Genomic DNA, 10,629 nt, shown 5'->3' with positions numbered 1-10,629 from the left:
TCTATGTATTCACAGATGTATTATGTTTCCGGTTAATACAATTCTAGCATGAATAATAAACATTTATCATGGTATAAGGAAATAAATAATAACTTTATTATTGCCTCTAGGGCATATTTCCTTCAGTGGCGTGTCGTCCCCCGTTTATAGACTGAGAAGGCAAATCGCCAGCCACTCATGCGCGGACACGCCGGTTCTATCGCCCACGCCAAGGAGTTGTCAAGTCACACGGTTACCAAGGCTGCGTGGGGAGTGGAGTCGCCACGTCCCATCCAACCGTCATGCGCCAGCCTGGCCTGCAGTCTTTGGGGCTCGCGGTGCTTCATTCTCGGCTAGGCTTCGCCCAGAAGCCAACTCCGCATGCGCCTTGGGCCCGGGGGCTACTATCGGCGTACTGGGAACCAGGGTACCCAGACTTGCCTGTCTGCGGCCCACGTCGCGTTCCTGGTACGGCCCGGTAAAGCCCAGCTGATCGACCAACTGCTCAAGACCCATCGCGAGGGGGCTACTACAAGAAATATGTCAACTTGTGACCACCACTATTGGTCACTGAAAGGTCACAAATTTCCATTTACGACATTTTTGTGAGCAAAAACAGAAGGTCAAAAGCCGGCGGTCATAAACTGACTATAGCGACCTTTCTTCTCGAATGGTCGAAGACGTTTACGACCAAAATAAGCCTACTGTGGCGTTTTGGTCACTAGCAACCTCCCCAGGCCACGTAGGCATCCAGCGTGGCAAGCTGATGTGGCACAAGATTCAGCCCGGTCCAATTCGATTTTCTACATGGGCCTAGCCCAACAATTTGGCCTTTTTAATGTATTTTTTCCTATTAATTTTAGCATGGGCCATACCTACAATTCGGCCTTTTTGTTAGGTTTTTCCATACTAGGGGGCCTCGGCCTTTTTTGCAGTATATTTCTTTTTTTTTATTTTCTAAGGTTTTTTTGTTTCGCTTGTTAAACAGTCCAATGCTTGTTTGGTTGTTGCCTTTTCCAGCCCAATTATTTGTCCAATATTAGATCTCAGATTTTGAAAGAAATGTTTGGACAAAGTTGTTTCATATTCAAATCAGGAAAACTCCATGTCGAATTCAAATCATCCATCATATCACATCACATAACACATCTCCCAGGTTTACATAACACATCTCTCAGAAATACATTTACACATGTACGTATATAGCAGGAATGTAGTAGGAACGTATATGCGTGTGTGCTTGCTTGACCGGCGCATGCATCACTGTAGCAGCCAAACAAGTAGGTATCGTTGACGTCTACTCACAGCTTTCCTCGCACCAGAAAAAGAGTCAAAACAAAAAATATTAGACCATAATATGACACCAGACCACAGATTAGTAACTATAAATCAGAAAGCATATCCTCATCACCCTAAAATAGTCCTAGACCATCACAAAGAAGCCAAATACGATTAACTGATGATTAGTAGACACAAACATGATTCAGCCACATAATGGCTACCACAAGCAGAAGTGACAAATGTGTAAGCAAGCTGCTAGTGTATACAAGGTGATTGAAATCCTGCTGTTTAGTACTCCCTCTACACATGGGTTAAGCAGAAACCAATCAGTGGCAAACACGAGTGAAGCTACCAAGACAATAAAAAATTTATATAATCAGTACCACTGCTCAATTTTTGCAATAGTTTAGAAAAGAACAATGATTTTTCAGTAAAGAGGAATATGTGGCTAGAGCCTTTTCTGTTTGGTGAAGGTGCAGATGGTATGCACACTTGTATTAACAAGAACAACAGCTGGGCATTTTGTATGAGTAAGGAAAGCATAGATGATTTTTTTTAAGATCCACAAACCCAGGCACAACAAGTTTGTTTTTACTAGACTGTCAACATATATACAGTATTGCAATTATGTTTACAATCAGGTAGACACACTTGGCATATGCACAAAAAAATAGAATCTGCCAACATCTGATAAGAACAAAGAACCTACCTTTTGGATTTGATTAAATTTCTCTCTGTGCTCATCCTCAAGCGCATCTCCACCGAGAACAACATCTTTTATTTGGCCTGGAAAGGAAATTAAAAAGCACCATTAGGAATGGAAAATGCATATGAGACAGCTATCTATCAAGCACTTGATTGAAACAGCAAGAAATTGTCAAGCCTCTACCTCTAGTCTGGTACCAAATCCCCACAAAATCATGTGGGCCAAAGTTACAAGCACAAAAGCAGGTTACAACCAGGATCTATGATAATTTTCTAGTATGCACTAGTATTGCTGGATAACTCGTCTAGCAAGACAAAATACACAGGATAAACTCGTCGGGCGTATAAGGCGGGCTTGCTGCAACCACAAAATCATAAGCCCTCTAAAACTTGGTGCCCATGTTCCTATTATTGTTTGTTCGTTCATTCATCACCCTAGCGTAGCGGGTTCTATCTAACTAGTGATCTGTTTGGCTTGGTGACAAAAGAAATCTAAGAAAGTAATCTAGCAACATCTGATCTGAGATAATCATCCATCCACGCTTGTGATTATGTAGGAACAGTAGTAGTAACCGGCACGACAACACAGTGAAAGGAAACAATAACTGGTGATTAACAATACAGTACATGATCTACACAGTTAACTGAAGCGTTGCTGTCTGAATCCACACAGTTCACTGAATATCTTGGACACTTCATCAGGAAAGATTACAACATGTTCAATTCAATCAATTCCTAAGCATTGAATCAATAGCATAAGCATGCAGCAACAACATAAGCATTTAATCAACAACAGTGTGAGCATAGCCATTAAATCAGCAGCAGCAACTGATCGAAACCAAAAGGTTCCAGATCATGTACGCTGGTCCTATACTTCTATCTTCAATAGAATGTTGCAATCAAACATTCTGGAATCTGGATAAACACGGACATCAAGCAAAATGTGCATTTAGGACGATTCATCAGCTAAAAAAAGAGAGGCATTTTGGGTGATTACCAAATACAGCCTTCTAAAGCGTGGCTATATGGTCTAAAACTCTGAATCAAGTGGCCAACAAGTGGCTGCTAGGTGAGAATCGATGACTCAGCCACGATTACTAACTGGCTCACCATATGTGTATACTAGTTGTTGAAATTTTAAGTATTGGCTCACCATAGATCGAGAAGAGAGCTCACCATGGCTCTCATGTAGCCGACGCCAAAGAGGCGGCATGTCCGTTCAACAGAAGACGCTGGGGCCGAGCGAGCCTACCACCACACACCTCGATGAGCCCACCCTTGTACTCTGCAAATCCTGTTGCCGCTCCACATGACGGAAAATAGACATCACAAGATAATGTTGATCAAATCGAAGGATAAATCATGTCCAGGGACAAAGGAGCAGCTTAGATAGCTCACATTTCATGTCCTGGAAATCATGTCGAGGTACACCAAACAACACCTATCAATGCTCAGTAGCTGCACCTTGATACACAGAGTAAAAAAAAGAGGTCAATCACCTCCACAAACACCAGCACCTTGAGAAGGAATTGTACCAGCTGCCAAAGAAGGAAGGACTCTCTGCTTCATTCATTCTATAGTATTTGCAATTTCGGTTTGGTTTAGAATTAGAAATGAATCTTGAACAAAAAGGAAAAGAAAAGGTGTTCGCTATATTTATTCTTCATACAAGAAACTGAACCAACAAGTTTATTCAGTCAGAGTTGAACCAAAATACGTATTTAATAATAGATCACATCCACATCGCACACCAAATTAACATAGGAAGCAGGGGAGTAGGTCGCTGTACCAATCCATCACCTTGATGGAGTTAGGGGAAGAGAAGAAGCAGAGTAGGGATAAACTGAGGGATTCAATGCTAATTCGAACGCGAGTACGAACAGGAAACCTACGGGAAACCTACAGTGATGGAGATCCAAATTCGCATCCGCATCAAATCAAACGGCCAGATCTACGCGGAAACCTACGGGAAGCAAAGAAAGCAGATCGAGGACATGGACCTGTGGTCGAAGACGGCGACGCATGTGGAGTCATAGGTCGGCGGGGTGCTGGAGCCAACCACGCCGACCCACAAGCCACCGTCCCCTCCTCAGAGGAGATGCGTGGGTGATGGAGCTCCTGGTAGGGCGCGGCAGACGACGAGATGCACAGCCCTGCGAGGCTTGCAACAGCGCTGTCGCGTCATGGTAGCCGGCGCTCTGTTGGCGCTGGGAGGGAGGTTGCGTGGTAGGGGAGAAGGAGCTCCATCTCCTTGGTGGCGACCCGTCCCATGGAGGTCCGCCCCTCCTGCCATCGTCGTCCTCCCATCCACAACCATGTTGACCTGCCGAAAGGGAACACAAGACGAGGTGAGGTGAGGAGGAGATAGTGCGCGAATAAGGAGGGGAGGGGCTTACCGGTGCCAGATCCGGCCACCTCTGGCCTCGCCGTCGCCGGATTTGGCAGATCCCGATGAAGTTAGGGGTGGCGGCCGAAAACCTAGCCACGGGTGAGGGTTGCGGGCGAGTACTAGAGGGCGCGGGTTGGGGCGTGGGCTCGATGGTGAGGGTCGTCGACGGTGGGGGTGGGCGGTGGAGGGGGTGGGCGACAGTGGGCGGCGGTGGGGGTGGGCGGCAGTGGATTCAGATCAGATCGAAGTGAGGGAGAGGAGAGAGGGGCGTCGGTGCGTGCGAGAGAAGGGTGCGAGAGGAGGAGTGCGGGACGTGGGTGAGACGTGCGACGTGCGGGCCGTTGGATCCAGGAGCATCCGACGGTGATATATCCACGATCCGCGTGAGAGGCCTCTGGACCAATCAAAATGCAGTACACAGGTATGATATTTTGACCATTTAAATTGGTCGTAATCGACTAAAAGTAAGGTGCTAAATCATGTTAGCTATTTTATTATAACCTGAAAAATTGAAAAAAAAAAACCTCGCATTGTGTCAGCAAATTTTAATTTAGTTTTCAGGAATAATCACAAATTGAAATAAGACAAATATTTTTTAAAGAGTTATGAGAAATGACTTCTTTTAATTCATTTTTTTCATTTATCATGTGTCCAAAATGAGTTCTTTTTGAAGGACCTATCATATATTTATTACAATTTTTCACCAAATCATTTCTATAAAATACTAGGCCATATTTAATGCACAATTGACCAAATGGTTGGGTGTAAAAAGTTTTGATCTACCTCTCGTGAAAAAGACAAATTTTCGCCGATTCAGTTGGAAGCGGGTCAAATTTGAACTGTAGCTACCTCGTAGTTTGCTCTTTATTTTTCTCAAAAATTATTTCTAGGTACATAAGTATCTATTTAATCAGAGAAACACCAAATTTTTCCAAGATTCAACCACTAGCTAGGAACGGTCAAGCCCGCCGTTTTGACCGCATTTTGAAACGGGCATAAAAATTCAAAAAAATCAAAAAATTGGGAAACCTTCACATTGTGTCATTATATGTGGCCAAGTTCCTAGGAAAAATAACAAACTTGTAATACGGCAATTATTTTTAAAAAGTGTTCTCAGAAATGAGCTATCATCTCTGAAGATTCATGGCTTTCAAGCCAAATGATCAATCTTATGGCCACATTCGTGGCATAGTTTGTTCAAATGATCTCATATTGTGCACAAGGGTGCATATTGGAATGGCAAACAATGTTGCCTAAGGAAGTTTTCATTTTCTTTGGACGAAAAAACCATTTTTCATTTTCCGAGTGCCCGAAAGGAGGTTTTTTTTGAAGGAACTACCAAATAATTGTTGCAAAATTGGACCAAATCAATTTTCTAAAATACTTGGACATATTTAATGCACAATTGACAAAATGGTTGGGTGTAAAAAGTTTTGATCCACCTCTCGTGAAAAAGACAAATTTCCACCGATTTAGTTGGAAGCGGGTCAAATTTGAACTGCAGCTGCCTCATAGTTTGCTATTTATTTTTAACAAAAATCATTTCTAGGTACATAAGTATATATTTAATCAGAGAAACACCAAAAGTTTTCCAAGATTCAACCACTAGCTACGAACGGTCAAGCCCGCCGTTTTGACCGCATTTTGAAACGGGCATAAAAAATTCAAAAAAATTCAAAAAATTGGGAAACCTTCACATTGGGTCATTATATGTGGCCAAGTTACCAAGAAAAATAACAAACTTGTAATACGGCAATTATTTTTAAAAAGTGTTCTCAGAAATGAGCTATCATCTCTGAAGATTCATGGCTTTCAAGCCAAATGATCAATCTTATGGCCACATTCGTGGCATAGTTTGTTCAAATGATCTCATATTGTGCACAAGGGTGCATATTGGAATGGCAAACAATGTTGCCTAAGGAAGATCTCATATTCTTTGGACGAAAAAACCATTTTTCATTTTCCGAGTGCCCGAAAGGAGGTTTTTTTGTGAAGGAACTACCAAATAATTGTTGCAAAATTGGACCAAATCAATTTTCTAAAATACTAGGACTTATTTAATGCACAATTGACAAAATGGTTGGGTGTAAAAATTTTTGATCCACCTCTCGTGAAAAAGACAAATTTCCGCCTATTCAGTTGGAAGCGGGTCAAATTTGAACTGCAGCTGCCTCATAGTTTGCTATTTATATTTTACAAAAATCATTTCTAGGTACATAAGTATCTATTTAATCAGAGAAACACCAAAAGTTTTCCAAGATTCAACCACTAGCTAGGAACGGTCAAGCCCGCCGTTTTGACCGCATTTTGAAACGGGCATAAAAAATTCAAAAAAATCAAAAAATGGGAAACCTTCACATTGTGTCATTATATGTGGCCAAGTTCCCAAGAAAAATAACAAACTTGTAATACGACAATTATTTTTAAAAAGTGTTTTCAGAAATGAGCTATCATCTCTGAAGATTCATGGCTTTCAAGCCAAATGATCAATCTTATGGCCACACTCGTGGCATAGTTTGTTCAAATGATCTCATATTGTGCACAAGGGTGCATATTGGAATGGCAAACAATGTTTCCTAAGGAAGTTTTCATTTTCTTTGGACGAAAAAACCATTTTTCATTTTCCGAGTGCCCGAAAGGAGGTTTTTTTGTGAAGGAACTACCAAATAATTGTTGCAAAATTGGACCAAATCAATTTTCTAAAATACTAGGACATATTTAATGCACAATTGACAAAATGGTTGTGTGTAAAAAGTTTTGATCCACCTCTCGTGAAAAAGACAAATTTCCACCGATTCAGCTAGAAGCGGGTCAAATTTGAACTGCAGCTGCCTCATAGTTTGCTATTTATTTTTTCCAAAAATCATTTCTAGTTACATAAGTACCTCTTTAATCATAAATACATGGTTTGGTGGCGATACGTCGAGGTTTGGGCGGTGGCCGAGGGCACCATCTCTAGAGCGCGTAAACTCGCATGCCCGCCGCGTGGTCACCGCGTGACCGTGGCGTTGCCATGTGTTCTGGGTGGCCTAGACATGTCTAGTGGGTTGGGCACTCCCCAGGTAGGTGCTAGGAAGAAAATTACAACATAAGATTCTCACAAGGAGACCGATCGGTGCTCAAACATGAATTAGCAGCCAAGTGTTTGATTAGCGGTACAAGAAATGTACATGGCTAATGGGCGTGAGTTTTGGCTGAGGATGATCAGTTACTAAGAAGACCGTCTTCACAAATTTTCAGCTCAAAAGGAGGAGCCTAGGTGGTACTTGCTTTGCAAACTACCACACTGGACATAAATACGTATGTTGAAGCTCGGCTCAAAATAAAGAATAGATTGAGCTGGCATTTGGTGGAGGATGTTTATTTGGGCATAGGAAAGCACTGTAGAAAATGGATACTATTTGGACATGCCAAAGTGGTACTTCCTTCACAAACTGTTGTTTTGAACAAAATAGGAAATGAATATTTTTGAATTATTTTTGAACTAGGCAAGGAAGGTTTTTACATATTTGAAGAAGATATGACCCAAAGATTTTATGAGATTTTTTTGGGAATTTTGGGAATGACAAAAATATAGGTTGCTTCACAACCTAGGGCAAAAACTGCCACATGGACATGACACATAGGCAAAACTGATGAGGTGGCGCCTACTCATCGCAACCCACCACAATTTACAAGGCTATGACCATCTATATTGGTCGTTAACAATAAGGCAGAGGACTAGCGCTGTTTGCTTTATGACCATTTCCTGTAATGAATTTATGACCTTTCTGACCAAAATGGTCGCAATGGTATAGGGTTTGGAGCCCCCCGAATAGCTTTTGACCAATTGGTCTGAAATGGTCATAAATTTATGACCAATTCTTCGAGGGTCACTGAAAGAAGGTCATAAGCTGACATATTTCTTGTAGTGGGCCAGCCCTGGCGAGGAGAACGACCAAGACCTCCTCAGGGAGCGGCCTCACCTAGGCTGCTCAGGAGGGGCGACCAAGGCCTCTCCCAAGAGTGGCCTCAGGTAGGATGCTTCGGGAGGGCAGAGATCTCAAGGAAAGGGCTACCTCAGGAAGAGGCAGTGAAGCAAGCCATGACGAACCGTGCCAGCGGGCGCCAGTGGGCGCCAGCGCACGCCAGCGGGCGCAGTTTCCATATCGGTGCAAAGGAGACTGCACAGGCGCAGGTTCCCGAAGGGCAAGACAAAGGTTTCCCCTTTGGTGCAACAAGACTGAAGACCGCAAGGATGGCAGGAAGGATGTCATCGCCGAGCCCACCACCGCGTCACGCCTGCCCTCTTTGCAGGCGAATACCACCTTTTGTCAGGATAGGAGCGCCCTTGTGTTCGCGGTCAAATGGCCGTCGTGGGATTCCCTTCCCGCCTAAACATTTCGGGGGAAGAGGACCCTGGCCATCTATATAAGTAGCTAGGGTTCCTAGCATAGAGGGGGATCGACCAACCCATTGAGACTTAGCATAGAAAAGGAGCAAGAACATCCGCCTCCTCATCCTTCTTGAGCTCGCCTCCTGAGCTCGGGAAAGCACTGTACTTGTTCATACTCGTGCCCTCGTGAGGCCAATCCACTAAAGCAGGAAGTAGGGTTTTACACCGCAAGGTGGCCTGAACCTGGGTAAACTCTTGTGTGTTCTACTTGTTTGCCTGCTTGCTTGCATTCCGTTCCCACCACCAGGAGAAGAGCGAGGCGCTAGGTAGCCGTGAAGTGGGAGAGATCTTCGTCACGCCCCTGTGTTCGAATCTTAAGGGTTTTGCGGAGCCCGAAATCCGACAGGCACCACTCGGAGGCGTGCTTCGTGGCACGTTTCCCTCAGGAGAACACAGGGCAAGGAGTTCCCACCACCCAGGAGTTCATCACCAAGACCACCCAAGAATTGCAAGGAGCAAGAGCCATGCGCGGCCACAGCCGCACACAGGGCGCAGCACCCCATCCGAGCGAGGATGTCGTGCTGCGTCTCTACATCGATGTCCCAGGGCTCAACAGGGCCGCATCTCAGGAGCGTTTCTGGCCATCACAAGCGGGCTGCTGTGAGGGCCCACCACACAGCTACGTTCGCATGCCCATCGGCTTCCCGAGCCTGGCGTCGACCCATCAGCGCAACTTGCGGCGGGTCCTGGCGTCTCGGGAGGCCAGGATCCACGCTGTTCAGGAGGAGATGGAGATGTTCTTCAGGGAACCTCCCGAGCCCCCACAGCCTCCTGAGGCTCACGGTCCTGGAGGCTCATGAGCAGTCATCCCTTCAACCCGTGGCTTCAGCTACATCAACTCTACTTCGTCTACAGAACTAGGTGACAGCTTCCAAGTTCGTTTAAGCTAGGAGCGCCCCTCGGGCAGCATTATTCCCAGGCCGCACGGGTCCGTCCCTGCGGCATGTACCCCTTTTGCTTAAGTCTTTAGCTTACCGTGTTGGGGGCGCCCCTCGGGCTGCATCATCCCCAAGCTGCTCGGGCCAGACCCAGTGGCATGTATCTTCCTACATTTATCCAAGTCGATCTTCTCTTTATGCTTAACCTGCCAACGGCTATCGCCTACTTGATTGCCGCCCGCCTGTTCACCCTATGCAATCCGCTTGCACGTTAAAAGGGGGGTCCTGAGCATCGTGACTCAGGAGCTCTTACTGGATCTCCAGCCATCACCCCCTGGTCTTGACCGCGGCATCGCGACCTGGCATACCAGCGGCGGCTGAGCTCGCTCGAGGGCCGGGACCTGAGGACGTAGAGTGCTTGCATCGAACCGCCTTGCAGGAACATACAGTCACCAAGACTCAAGACCAGGTGCAACCCGCGTTTTGGTAGGGCCTCGTGAGTCCCATGCTAGCTCACGAGTGCCTAGATACACCTCGCAGCCCTGCCGTGCAAGCCACGTGTCAGGGCAGGGCTGTACACGCCCCGGGGGCTCCTCCCGGAGGGGGCCCCATCCCACGCCCAACTTGAAGCACCATGCTACGCGCGGGCTGACGACACAGCCGAGGAGCGGCTATGCCCGTGCACAAGCAGAAGCACTACGCTCCGCGCTGGTGATAAACAACTGAGGGCGACCCCACGGTCGAGCCAACCTCAGGGAGCCCAGAGTTCAGCGCCCAGCCTTACCGCAACGCCTCCCCTCGGGAAAGCCGCACATGTGGGCTGGGAACGGGGGCTGCGCACGGGTCACGCCCAAGCGGACGCCACCCAACCAGGTCCTCCGGACCTCGGCATCGTGCGCCCCTTCCAAGGCCTCGGCGAGGGCAGGTACGGGATTGTTTGCACGTCAAGGGGGACTCCTGAG

General features: G+C 46.0%; 1 long non-coding RNA gene across 4 annotated transcripts; it reads right to left on the bottom strand.

The window, feature by feature from the left end:
* Positions 1-1,044: 1,044 nt before the first annotated feature.
* LOC125539678 (uncharacterized) lies at positions 1,045-4,462 on the bottom strand. 4 transcript variants are annotated; one of them, XR_015617370.1, is made up of 5 exons: positions 3,966-4,327; positions 3,364-3,539; positions 3,142-3,259; positions 1,970-2,046; positions 1,045-1,286 (listed from the first exon to the last, which is right to left on the bottom strand). It is a non-coding gene; the product is annotated as an uncharacterized LOC125539678 (long non-coding RNA). The 4 variants fall into 4 exon arrangements; XR_007296935.2 differs by adding an exon at positions 4,362-4,462 and having other exon boundaries at positions 1,072-1,286; positions 3,364-4,288; XR_007296934.2 differs by having other exon boundaries at positions 3,119-3,259; positions 3,364-4,327.
* Between the last annotated feature and the right edge of the window lie 6,167 nt (positions 4,463-10,629).

The sequence above is a fragment of the Triticum urartu genome, chromosome 2A (assembly GCF_056163025.1).
Source record: "Triticum urartu cultivar PI428250 chromosome 2A, HENAU_Tu73, whole genome shotgun sequence".
Lineage (NCBI taxonomy): Eukaryota > Viridiplantae > Streptophyta > Magnoliopsida > Poales > Poaceae > Triticum > Triticum urartu.
Note: the sequence above shows the minus strand (reverse complement) of the source record. Positions and strands in the feature narration are given on the sequence as shown.